The sequence below is a fragment of the Balaenoptera physalus genome (assembly GCF_965194825.1).
Source record: "Balaenoptera physalus genome assembly, chromosome: 19".
NCBI lineage: Eukaryota > Metazoa > Chordata > Mammalia > Artiodactyla > Balaenopteridae > Balaenoptera > Balaenoptera physalus.
In genome coordinates, this window is record NC_138900.1 from 63,152,109 (window position 1) to 63,166,273 (window position 14,165).

Consider the following 14,165-nt stretch of genomic DNA (forward strand, 5'->3'; position numbering starts at 1 on the left):
TGGGGCAGACAGTGGAAGAGGTGGGTCTCTCGGAGTTCTTTGTTTAAGACCAGCTCTGGCTGACTTAGGCAAAAGGGAGAATTTGCTGGAAGATTCTACACACAGTTGGTAGAATTTTTCCCCACTGGTAACCACTAGTGTTTTCTCTATACCTGTGAGTCTGTTTCTGTTTCTTATATACATCTGTTTGTTTTCTTTTTTTAGATTCCACATGTAAGTGATAACATAAAGTATTTGTCTTCTCTAATTTCACTAAGCATAATGTTCTCTAGGGCCATCCATGTTGTTGTAAAGGGTAGATTTTCATTCTTTTTTATGGCTGAGTAATATTCCATCATATATATATACATAAATATATAAAACATCTTCTTTATTTGTTCATCTGTTGATGGGCACTTAAGTTGCTTCCATGTCTTGGCTGTTGTAAATAGTGCTGCTATGAACACTGGGGTGCATGTATCTTTTCTAATTAGTGTTTTCTTTTTTTTTGGATATATGCCCAGGAGTGGAATTGCTGGATCCTATAGTGGTTCTATTTTTATTTTTTTGAGGAACCTCCACACTGTTCTCCATAGTGGCTGTACCAATTTATATTCCCACTAACAGTGTACAAAGGTCCCGTTTTTTCCACATCCTCTTCAGAATGTATTACTTGTGGTCTTTCTGATGATGGCCATCCTGACAGGTGTGAGATAGTATCTCATTGTGGTTTTGATTTGCATTCCTCTGATGATTAGTGATGTTGAGTAGTTTATAGAATTGAAGACTATGTTTAGAACTGGGCCAAGATTGCCCAGGAGCTTGGGCGTTGTTGAGTCTCTAGGTAATGGGACCTGACGGGCTGGCACTGCAGCACCTCACAGGGAGAGTGACCCACCTCCAGCCACTGTCCGCTCTCGTGTCCCTCGGCTCACGGTTCACATGCCCAGGGGCGAGTCCACTTTACCTGGGCTGGAACCTCGTGCCCCCGACTCAGGGCACCTTGACAGTCAAGAGACATGATGTTCCCAGATGCGGCTGCCCCTCCTCACCCCCACGGCAGGGAGCTGATTGAGAAGGAGGAAGGAAATCCCATCTGGCAACTGGAGTGTGGTGCTTGGAGCGTGGCAAGAGGCCACGGAAAGCAGCCCCGGCAAACTGAGTCGGGAGACGGGAGCCTGGAGAGGGAGCGTGTGACTGGCAAGAGCCAAGACGCTGAGGGGCACCAAGGCCAGGATTGGAGCCATGGAGAGCAAAGGCCGGCTCCTGGAACCGGGATACAGTGGTCCTCCATTCCATCTCGGGTGGGGCATCAGTGGCGCCCACTGTGAGAAAAGGAGATCAGAGAAAGCAATTTGTAAATTACTAGACGTGAGACTTGCGGTAAAAAGCAGGAGCGTAGAAAGCTCTGAAGAGCTTCCTGTTTCTACAGTTGCTCATGACAGCTGTGACGCTCAGTCACAAGTGGCCAGGACCCATCTCAGACTGACTTCTGCCAAAAACGCATGTACTGGCCCACAAAACTGAAAAGGAGGACAAGGACATCCAGCATGAGAATTCAGGTGCTCAGAAGATATTCTTTCCCCACCTCTTGACTCTGCACTTGCCCGGGTTGGCTTCATCCTCAGCCGTATCTGTATGGCTGTAGAGGGTCAAGGCCGCCAGCAATTCCAGTCCTACCAGCAGAAAGAGATCCTTCCTAACCAGTAGTATCAATACTTGCCCAAGGGCCAGGTTTGCGTCTCACTGAGCCAACTTGGACACACACCTGTCTCTGACCCAGAATGGCAGGAGGATGGGATGTGCCCAGGGCTAGTCCTGGTGCGTGTGCCCACCGTGGACCCAGCATCCAACCATAATGAACTGGGGTGGTGGGTTCCCAAAGGAATGCAGAAGGCTCTTCCCAGAAGGTGGGAATGGATGCTGAGTCATCAGGGACCACGGAGAGCCACTGTTGACCAATTTCAATGTCACGAGTCCCCTCAGAAAATATAGCTGAGGTATTTCTGTGGCTGTTTGCCTGAGAGCTGTAGCATTTACAAATGGGGCTGGCTGAGCAGTGTCTGGACAAATCACTTTTCCAGCATTGAAGCAAAATAAATGCATGTGTGTGTATGTATGTGCGTGTGCATGTAGGTGTGTGTGACGCACATTTCTCTGGCCTGACTCCTCGGACACATTCCTTCCTGCTGGGATCCAGAGTTGCCCAGAAGTGACCCTTTCTCAGCCTGGCACTGACTGGATCTCCCTCCGCCCCTTTCCTCTCCCCTCCCCTCCGCCCTTCCTCTCCTGTTGCTGGTTCTGAGCCCATCAAAGGCAGGGATAACATCCCTGACACGTTGAGCTATTGTCACAGGAACTCTTCAGGGAGAAAAGGCTCATTAATTATCTGCAGCCTTTGATCCTGTACACGAGAAGCACTGTCCCCGATGGGCTGTGTGTGCAGAGGCTGAGCAGGGCTGAGGGGAGGGGCCAGGCTGGGACATGGTTTTCTAATAAACCGTGCTTGGCTCTCCAGAATTCTCAGAAAGACACGATGACCTTGTGAGTGGTGGTGGTGTTGTTGTCTTAATGATTCTTTGGGGAGCAGGCATTGGAAGAGGGAGGAACTGAGAACTCCTATTTTTATCTCAAGGAGGGCTCTGAGTTCAGCTGACAAAGGCACATGCAAAAAGATGCTGCCAGCGCCATCTGCCCCTGTCTTGATTCCTGGCAGTAGCACGGCGCTGGGCTCTGCAGTTGTGCAGGTTATGCAGGTGTCCCTGTCTGTCTGTGTGACTCTTTGTGTCCACATTGTCATTCTCTCTGTGTCCCTCTCTGTGCCGATTACTCTTGGTCTGTCCTTTGCTCTGTACATTTCTTCTACATGTCTCCCTCTCTGTCTCCCTCTGCCCTTCCTCCCTCCCCATCACTGTCTCTATTTGCATCTTCCCCCTCCCTCTAGGTCCATCTTTCTCTCTTGTCTCATGGCCATCTCTTCTCTGTCTGATTCTCTGCTCCTTCCTTCCTCCCATTCCTCTCTCTCCTCTCTTCTCTTTCCTCCTCCTTTATCTGCTTCCTCCCCCCTCCTCCTCCTCTTCTTTCTCTCCGTCTCTGTCTCTCCCCCTCCCCCCATTTCTATCTCTATCAATATCTCACTCCAAGACTCTCTGTGCCTCAGCTCCAGTAACCCCATCTCATCTCAGATGCCTAGCCAGGCCCTCAAGGCATCTTAGCACAGCAGGAGAAGCTCCACCCCAACCGGCCTGATTCAGGTCCTGCCCCCAAGTTGACAGGCACTTTGACCTCCTCCCTGAGGGCAGGCTCCTTGCCTTGTCAAAACAGGAAACGCCTCCCCACTCCCAGCCCCCACAAAGCTTAGGACCTTAATTCTAACTCATTCCTGGTCCTGTCTTCTGTGATGGAAAGCCCTTCTCAGGCACAGTGATTCTGCGGCTGCCATTATGATGCCCTCTTTTATCTCACCAGGGAATGTTAAAATCAGTGAAAGGCGTCTTCATCTCTGAGAAGCCTGTAACTCTGAAGACAGGAGGTGTCCAGGCATCAGAGTGAATATTCTCACTAAAAAGCCTGAGTTATTAAAACTTGTTTAAAAGCCCATCGCATTGTGCTTAGCCAAATCAAAAGGGACAGCGGCGGGCTAGTGACAGATGAAATTCTTCTTTTTAATGACTTGTATCTTCTTATCCTTATTATAAAGTTAAGATAGTTCATGGAGGAAACTTCTGAAAAGGCAGTTGAGAATAAAGAAGATAATTTTAAAAATCTGTAATCGTCCCACCCAAGGAAATCCCCTTTTAACAGCTTAGGTATATCTCCAGTCACATGTGCGAGTATTTCTCTTTTTTATTTTCAAAATTGGCTCACATCACCCATTTTGTTTTGGAACCTGTCATTTTTACTTCCCAATATATGGCGAATAGCTTTCCATATCAAGAAATAGCCACTATTTTTTGTCACTGAATAGTATGCATTCTACAATGCTATTACACGAATATACTTATTTATTCATTCCCTTGTTGGCTATTTAGACTGTTTCCAATTGTGTGAAATTATTTTTTTAAAAGGTCAGTGGACATGCTTGTAGCTAAATTGTTTAATGCATCATTAATTTTCTGAGAATACTTTGCAAATGTGTTGATGTTAATGCTTTTTGTCATATAAAGACTTCTTTGTCTCTACCTAGGCAATCACATTTCTATTTTCCCTTATTATTTGAATTGATGGTTAGAAAGTTTCTGTGCTCCAAGGTCATGTGAACGTTGACGTGTTGTAAAACAGAGCTGGTTTCCACACCCTGTCCTCTCAACCTGCAGTGACAACGAGACAGGCTTCAGCTTTCAGGGTGGAGCCTTCCTCCGTGTACACGAGACAGGAATCTGGCAGTTCTCGATGACATTTCAGTGTCTCCAGTGAGGAGTGGACTCGTGCACCTGAAGTTGTTGGCTAATTATTGTCAGAAAGAGCAGCTCAATGATAATTATGCTAAAATGGAAATGACTGTATTTGCCCAACATTCTCTAACAGTGAAATGAGAAGCAGGGACTCACTGTTGCATCAGATCTGTTGCTTTGGTTACTCTGGGGATGCAGCCGGCAGCTCAATCATTTTGAATGGTCTGAGAGGACTTATTTCATTCTCTGACCAATCCGGGGATTTCTATTGAGGCAGCCAAGTAGCAATTCCTATTCCAAACATTTTTCAGACAGAACTCATCTTATCCAGGGTCTGTAGTAAACAACTCTGCAGCAGAGACTTCTGCCCACACACTGAATACATAAGATACGTGTTGAGGAAAAATATTGTCCCCACCCATGTGAAATTACCCATTACTCCTCAACATTTTTTTGGGAAAGGATCATTCATCCAGGGAACCCCACAAGTGTGCATCTAGCAGCACTGTATCTGTGAGGATTAAGTTTGGCTCAATATAAAAGGAAAATTCAAAATGATGGTGGCTCAGAGAAGATAGAAGTGGTTTTTTTTTCCCCCTCATATAAAATAAGTGTAGAGCGGCTATGGCAGTCCAGGGCTAGGATGGCAGTTCCACAAAGCTGTCAGGGGTCCAGGCTCCTTCCTGCTCACCATTCAATCACCTCGAGACTGGCACCCTCTTCCTCACGGACAGTTATTATGGTTGCTAGTGCTTCAGCCTTCACATCTGCATTCCAGACAGTAGTTTGGGAGAGAGGGAAAGAAGAAGGGAGTCTCTTATATTCTAAGGAGTCTTCCTGAAAGTTGATCACATTTCTATTTAAATCTGATTGGCCAAAATTAGTCACATGGCCAAAACCTAGCTGTAAGAAATACTAGGAAGTATGGTCATTTAGCTGGATAGCAACCAACTTTTAAAACTGGGATTCTTTACTAAGGAAGAAAGGAAGAGTGGGTATTGTGAGGTAACTAGAAGTTTCTGCCATGAACACCTTTGGGGATTGAACCTTTCTGTGTAATACAAAACTACAGGGTGGATTTTAAAAGATGAATACATGCCATGAAATTAGATTTTTACACAATCAAAATAATAGATAATTGTGTTGCCAAAGACAGCTGCTTGAAAAAAGCACAAGCATTATAGTTTTCCATTCATTCCTTTACTGAATTCATTTACTGGTATTTATTTAGAGGCTACTATGGGCCTAACACTGCTGGGTGCTATCTTTTCACTTGTGAGAATGATCTCTGCCTACAGCCTCCGGGGAGCTTTTAGTCAAAAGAGCGAGAGCTTTGTTGCAAATGATGATGCCCCAGGAAAGAAGGAAGAGGGAGGGAGGGAGAGAGGAAAAGGAAGGAAGGAGAGAAGGAAATTGTTTCCTTGGGAAGTAAGAACCAGTGGTCTCCAGCTGGGGAGAAAAAGCCAAGCAACAGAAATTACTTATTTCCAACCATCATTATGGTCTCGCTTATCAACAGATTCCTGAATTCCCCAGAAGTGCCACTATCCCCATGCCTTTGAGCTGGTCTCTGCCTCCTGGGAATTGGGCACCAGACTAAACTAGGCAAAGATTGCCACGATACCCCTGGACGCATGTATTTTGCTGGTACTATGACTAAGATGCCTAACATTTTTATGTAAAAGTTTACCAAAAGCACTGTCACCAAAGTCTTATTTAACTCTCACAACCATGAGTCTGCCTCTTTGCTGATGAGGAAAACGTAACCTCTCTGAACCTCGGTTTATGGAAAGAAAACACGCAAATGAGGTGAACTCCTGGGGCTTTTCTCGCCACCGCCTCGTCCACAGCTGTATGTCCTTCTGATGTTAGTTTAGGCATCGCCTCTGCAGGTGGGCTACCCTGACCTTCAGACTGCACTCCAAAGGGCTTTCTGAATGTCTAGTGCTTTACTGTGATTCCTGACCTAACTGTCCATCTTCCACTGAACCTCAGGCTCTATGAGGGTAACGATCATGTTTATAGCCATCCCTGGTAAAACACAAGGGCCTCATCAGTACCATTTAATTAATTAAGCACTGAGGCCCAGCACTAAGACCTTCAAACTTTCCAGGAGCCTACAAAAATGTCAAGGACATGAACACATAATCTATCATCTCCAAAGTTTGAAAAGAAAACACCAACATTGAAGTTAATAAGATCGAGTGTCCACAGCACCATGACTTTAGCAGGTTGAATTTTTTTTTTCACATCTTTATTGGAGTATAATTGCTTTACAGTGTTGTGTTAGTTTCTGCTGTACAGCAAAGTGAATCAGCTATATGTATACATATATCCCCATATCCCCTCCCTCCCACCCTCCCTATCCCACCCCTCTAGGTGGTCACGAAGCACCGAGCTGATCTCCCTGTGCTATGCAGCTGCTTCCCACTAGCCATCCATTTTACATTCGGTAGTGTATATATGTCAATGCTACTCTCTCACTTCATCCCAGCTTCCCCTTCCCCCCTGTGCCCTCAAGTCCATTCTCTACATCTGTGTCTTTATTCCTGCCCTGTTTCTAGGTTCATCAGTACCGCTTTTTTAGATTCCATATGTATGCGTTAGCATACGGTATTTGTTTTTCTCTTTCTGACTTACTTCACTCTGTATGACAGACTCTAGGTCCGTCCACCTCACTACAAATAACTCAATTTCGTTCCTTTTTATGGCTGAGTAATATTCCATTTTATGTATGTACCACATCTTCTTTATCCATTCATCTGTTGATGGACATTTAGCTTGCTTCCATGTCCTGGCAGGTTGAATTTAATATTTGCAAAAATGTCTTTACATTTGCAAACTGTTTGTAGATCTCACATTGTAGAACGTCTGAGTCGGCACTAGAGAAATCATAGGGGATTATTAGTGAAATATTCCCAGTAGTCAAATAATTCCAAAAGCAAAAGTAGTCATATAAAAATTATCTCAAACATTTTACAGGAAAAAAAATGTACTTGCAATGTGAGTACATTTCAATATATTTGGTATGACTTGGGAGGAGGCCACCATGGACAGAAAAAGTTCTTAGAGGCTCAGAGGTCCTTTTTTTATTATTATTTTATTGAAGTGTAGTTGATTTACAATGTTGTGTCAATTTCTGCTGTACAGCAAAGTGCTTCAGTTATACGTATACATTCTTTTTCATATTCTTTTCCATTATGGTTTATCTCAGGATATTGAATATGACTCCCTGTGCTATACAGTAGGGCCTTGTTGTTTATCCATTCTGTGTATAATAGTTTGCATCTGCTAACCCAAAACTCCCAATCCATCCCTCCCCCACCCGCCTTCCCCCTTGGCAACCACAAGTCTGTTCTCTATGTCTGTGAGTCTGTTTTTTGTTTCGTAGATAAGTTCATTTGTATCATATTTTAGATTCCACATATAAGTAATATTATATGGTATTTGTCTTTCTCTTTCTGACTCATTTCACTTAGTATGATAATCTCTAGGTTCATCAATGTTGCTGCAAATGGCATTATTTCATTCTTTTTATAGCTGAGTAGTATTCCATTGTATATATGTACAATATCTTCTTTATCCATTCATCTGTGGACGGACATTTAGGTTGCTTCCATGTCTTGGCTATTGTGAATAGTGCTGCTGTGAACAGAGGGGTGCATGTATCTTTTTGAATTGTAGTGTTGTCTGGATATATACCCAGGAGTGGGTTTGCTGGATCATATGGCAACTCTATTTTTAGTTTTTTGGGGAACGTCCATACTGTTTTCCATATTGGCTGCACCAATCGTAGGTCTTAAAACAGCCCAGCGCTTGGCCTTTGGAAGTGCTTAGTAAACAGGTATAGCATGGTTTGCCAGCAGCTCTGGTGGAGTTTCTGCGTACAGACATTTTGTGCATAAGCAGACATGGTTTATTGTGATTACTATTATTTTTCATCTTCAGGTATTGTCTAGTGTCTACCAACCATGGAAATATTTGCATGTGGCCTTGTTTTAAACCAGTCCCAGGAGGGAAGCCTGAGCAGGACCGATCGGCCTTTCACTGGGCTTCCCAGGTCTGTGAAAGTTACACTAAGGAGTCAGGTCCATCCGCCGGCTCTTCTTCCAAAGCCATGATCCAAATTGAACCCATCCTTTGAACACAGAATATCTGAATCAGATCCAGATTAGGTCCTCATCACTCTGAAAACCACAGCCTACTTTGTTCTGATTTCTTTGGGTCTTTTTAAGTCATTTCCCTTCCCTTCCTCCTCTAGACTTGGAGGCTTTTAAGCTCCGAGGTAGATTCATTCATGGGCTCAAACTGGTACCGAATGCAACATGCGGTGATGAAAATTCAGTCCCAAAAGATTTGTTAAAAGGCCCAATTCTGGTTTTTGCTGGTCTTCCTGTGAGTCATCAAGCCTTTTTCTTTAACACCTCATTTAATCTAATATTGGAGCCCATTCAAAGGAAATCACAAAAAACATGATAGGAAATCAAGCAAAAGTCATCAGCTGGCTATGGGGCCTTTTGTTCTGTATCTTCTAAGACCTTTGGAAGCAGATGGCAAAAATCAGTTCCCTTGGAAATTAGGATTTTTGTCATCACTGTCATTTCTCAGGAACACAGACGTTCAAAATGTGTAGTAGCTTACCATTTATTGGGAGGAGAAAGGAGGGTTGTAACTCCCCTTTTGAAAAAGCCAGATTTCAAAACCAGATTTAAGAGTTTAATTTGGGGTGACTCCCACCTTTTAAATTTTAATCAGAAGTTAAAGGCCAAATAATAACATTTCTACCTGGGGAAATGAAAAGAGCCTCTGTCCACTAAAATATATTATTAACACTTCGTCTTAATTAAATGTGGTTACTGACCTCAATAATAGGATTTGGGGTGAGGTCATTTCTGTTTGTTTGGGTTTTTTTATTAGTTATTTCTCTCTTGAGTCAACACAGAGCTTGAAATGTAAATGAATTGTTTACAGTGGCACCTTTGTAATTTTTAATTAAAGTGACGTCCTTCCATTGGAAGTTTATGGTGGCAATACATTGTATTGCGTACTCTGCTGTAGAATTTTTAATTATTTATGTAAATATATTAAAACAACTGACTCTTATTTTTCGCAATCAGATTTTCTGTTATGAAGATGGCAGTGGGAAACAAGGTCTAATAAATTAAACAACTGAATGTTTAAAGATTGAACAGCTTCAGTGGCTAAAAATAGAATTCTGGCCTTTATAGTGATCCAGAGATGGAAGATTTTCATTATTAACCTCAATTAGAGGTGCTCGATTTGGTTACTATGAAACGTCTGACCATTTGGAAAAACAGTTGAAAGGTTATTTTACAATTTACCCACCTTTTCAACATCCATCTATGTTGTTATAAACTGGCCATGGGCCAGACTTTCATTATTAACAGCATGGTTTCAAATTGGTTATATTTTAGTATAATTATGATGGTCACTCTTTGCAGCCTAAGAAATTAATTCTCAGAACCAATAAAGCAAATATTGACAAATGTTAATATTGTTTCTTGCTCAGTGTCTTCTAAGCTGTAAAATCTGCTTAGCTGGTTTTTCTTTTTTTTTTAGTAAAGGCATTTGAATTAGATGAGGGTTGCTACAGAAGCTACCAATATAGCATTGATTGAGAAAGCCACATACTTCAGGATAGCAACAGAAGTCAGGGAAAATAGCTGATGTATTTTATTATCTCTATCTGCCAATCACCAACCTTGCACACTCGTGACGGGCTTATCACGGCATTAGCACTAACACAGGTAATGAAACTGTAGACAGAGAATCTTGTAACTAATTCAAGAAATGCGCTTCATCTCTGCTCCCAGTTTGATTTCCAAAAGGATCGTGAAGCTTTGTTTTCAAGTGATGAGACTCTAAACTACAGTTCTCCTAATATGTTTAATTCAGAGTTTTCCTTGTGTAGTCTAATGGTGTTGGCAGGAATCTCAGGATAAGATCAGACTTTATGTAGCCGACTTTTAACAGCCTTGGTTTCCCATGTGAGGGCTGCACGTGTGACATGGGGCTTCTGGATTTGGGTTAGGATGAGATAAGCCACCTCTTTAATCGTTAAATTTTTCATTCATTCCACAAATGTTTAATGAACACCTACATTATGCCAGGCCCTTTTTTAGGCACTGGGGATACAGAAGCAGTAGAAACAGTTAAAATTATCTGTCATCATGGATATTACATTCCCACAGGGGGAAATAGAAAACAAACAAGAAAATAAATTTTTAAATAAATAGTATAGACACCCTCCTGCGAGAGCACTGGAATCACAACTAACTGCTGAACAGTCATCAACAGGAAGACACTGGAACTCACCAAAAAAGATACCCCACATCCAAAGACAAAGGAAAAGCCACAGTGAGACGGTAGGAGGGGCACAATCACAATAAAATCAAATCCCATAACCGCTGGATGAGTGACTCACAAACTGGAGAACACTGATACCACAGAAGTCCACCCACTGGAGTGAAGGTTCTGAGCCCCACTTCAGGTTTCCCAACCTGGGGGTCCGGGAACAGGGGGAGGAATTCCTAGAGAATCAGACTTTGAAGGCTAGTGGGATTTGATTGCAGGACTTCGACAGGACTGTGGGAAACAGAAACTCCACTCTCGGAGGGCACACACAAAGTAGTGTGTGCATCACGACCCAGGGGAAGGAGCAGTGATCCCATAGGAAACTGAACCAGACCTACCTGCTAGTGTTGGAGGACCTCCTGCAGAGGCGGGGGATGGCTGTGTCTCACCGTGAGGACAAGGACACTAGCAGTAGAAGTTCTGGGAAGTACTCCTTGGCGTGAGCCCTCCCAGAGTCCACCATTAGCCCCACCAAAGAGCCAGGGTAGGCTGCAGTGTTGGGTCGCCTCAGGGCAAACAACCAACAGGGAGGGAACCCAGCCCCACCCATCAGCAGACAAGCGGATTAAAGTTTTACTGAGCTCTGCCCACTAGAGCAACAGCCAGCTCTACCCACCACCAGTCCCTCCCATCAGGAAGCTTGCACAAGCCTCCTAGATAGCCTCATCCACCAGAGGGCAGACGGCAGATACAAGAACTACTACAATACTGCAGCCTGTGGAACAAAAACCACATTCGCAGAAAGATAGACAAGATGAAAAGGCAGAGGGCTATGTACCAGATGAAGGAACAAGATAAAACCCCAGAAAAACAACTAAATGAAGTGGAGATAGGCAACCTTCCAGAAAAAGAATTCAGAATAATGATAGTGAAGATGATCCAGGACCTTGGAAAAAGAATGGAGGCAAAGATCGAGAAGATGCAAGAAGTGTTTAACAAAGACCTAGAAGAATTAAAGAACAAACAAACAGAGATGACCAATACAATAACTGAAATGAAAACTACACTAGAAGTAATCAATAGCAGAATAACTGAGGCAGAAGAACGGATAAGTGACATGGAAGACAGAATGGTGGAATTCACTGCTGTGGAACAGAATAAAGAAAAAAGAATGAAAAAAAATGAAGACAGCCTAAGAGACCTCTGGGACAACGTTAAATGCAACAACATTCGCATTATAGGGGTCCCAGAACGAGAAGACAGAGAGAAAGGACCCGAGAAAATATTTGAAGAGATAGTAGTCGTAAACTTCCCTAACATGGAAAAGGAAATAGCCACCCAAGTCCAAGAAGCACAGAGAGTCCCATACAGAATTAACCCAAGGAGAAACACACCGAGACACATAGTAATCAAATTGGCAAAAATTAAAGGCAAAGAAAAATTATTGAAAGCAGCAAGGGAAAAACGACAAATATCATACAAGGGAACTCCCATAATGTTAACAGCTGATTTCTCAGCAGAAACTCTACAAGCCAGAAGAGAGTGGCATGACATATTTACAGTGATGAAAGGGAAGAACCTACAACTAAGATTACTCTACCTGGCAAGGATCTCATTCAGATTCAATGGAGAAATCAAAAGCTTTACAGACAAGCAAAAGCTAAGAGAATTCAGCACTACCAAACCAGCTCTACAACAAATGCTAAAGGAACTTCTCTAAGTGGGAAACACAAGAGAAGAAAAGGATCTACAAAAACAAACCCAAAACAAATAAGAAAATGGTCATAGGAACATACATATCGATAATTACCTTAAACGTGAATGGATTAAATGCTCCAACCAAAAGACACAGCCTCGCTGAATGGATACAAAAACAAGACCCATATATATGCAAGAGACCCACTTCAGACCTAGGGACACATACAGACTGAAAGTGAGGGGATGGAAAAAGATATTCCATGCAAATGGAAATCAAAAGAAAACTGGAGTAGCAATACTCATATCAGACAAAATAGACTTTAAAATAAAGAATGTTACAAGAGACAAGAAAGGACACTACATAATGATCAAGGGATCAATCCAAGAAGAAGATATAACAATTATAAATATATATGCACCCAACGGAGGAGCACCTCAATACATACGGCAACTGCTAACAGCTATAAAGGAAGAAATCGACAGTAACACAATAATAGTGGGGGACTTTAACACCTCACTTACACCAGTGGACAGATCATCCAAAATGAAAATAAATAAGGAAACACAAGCTTTAAATGACACAATAGACCAGATAGATTTAACTGATATTTATAGGACATTCCATACAAAAACAGCAGATTACACTTTTTTCTCAAGTGTGCACGGAACATTCTCCAGGATAGATCACATCTTGGGTCACAAATCAAGCCTCAGTAAATTTAAGAAAGTTGAAATCATATCAAGCATCTTTTCTGACCACAACACTATGAGATTAGAAATCAATTACAGGGGGAAAAAAACGTAAAAAACGCAAACACATGGAGGCTAAACAATATGTAACTAAATAACCAAGAGATCACTGAAGAAATCAAAGAGGAAATCAAAAAATACCTAGAGACAAGCTACAATGAAAACACGATGATCCAAAACCTATGGGATGCAGCAAAAGCAGTTCTAAGAGGGAAGTTTATAGCAATACAGTCCTACCTCAAGAAACAACAAACATCTCAAATAAACAGTCTAACCTTACACCTAAAGGAACTAGAGAAAGAAGAACAAACAAAACCCAAAGTTACTAGAAGGAAAGAAATGATAAAGATCAGAGCAGAAATAAATAGAAACAAAGAAAACAATAGCAAAGATCATTGAAACTAAAAGCAGGTTCTTTGAGAAGATAAACAAAATTGATAAACCATTAGCCAGACTCATCAAGAAAAAGAGGGAGAGGACTCAAATCAATAAAATTAGAAATGAAAAAGGAGAAGTTACAACAGACACCGCAGAAATACAAAGCATCCTAAGAGACTACTACAAGGAACTGTATGCCAATAAAATGGACAACCTGGAAGAAATGGACAAATTCTTAGAAAGGTATAACCTTCCAAGACTGAACCAGGAAGAAATAGAAAATATGAACAGACCAATCACAAGTAATGAAATTGAAACTGTGATTAAAAATCTTCCAACAAATAAAAGTCCAGGACCAGATGGCTTCACAGGTGAATTCTATCAAACATTTAGAGAAGAGCTTAACACCCATCCTTCTCAAACTCTTCCAAAAAATTGCAGAGGAAGGAACACTCCCAAACTCATTCTATGAGGCCACCATCACCCTGAAACCAAAACCAGACAAAGATACTACAAAAAAAGAAAATTACAGACCAGTATCACTGATGAATATAGATGCAAAGATCCTCAACAAAATACTAGCAAACAGAATCCAACAACACATTAAAGGGATCATACACCATGATCAAGTGGGATTTATCCCTGGGATGC

The 14,165-nt window shown here is 42.2% G+C and overlaps 1 protein-coding gene and 1 long non-coding RNA gene across 2 annotated transcripts in view; one reads left to right on the plus strand and one right to left on the minus strand.

Annotated features, from left to right (window-relative positions):
* CDH13 (cadherin 13) overlaps positions 1-14,165 on the plus strand; it is a 1,030,526-nt gene that overhangs the window by 925,139 nt on the left and 91,222 nt on the right. The gene's annotated exons all lie outside the window — the stretch shown is intronic.
* On the minus strand, positions 477-12,792 carry LOC309649345. Its single transcript, XR_014257040.1, has 2 exons — positions 11,087-12,792; positions 477-7,255 (listed from the first exon to the last, which is right to left on the minus strand). It is a non-coding gene; the product is annotated as an uncharacterized lncRNA (long non-coding RNA).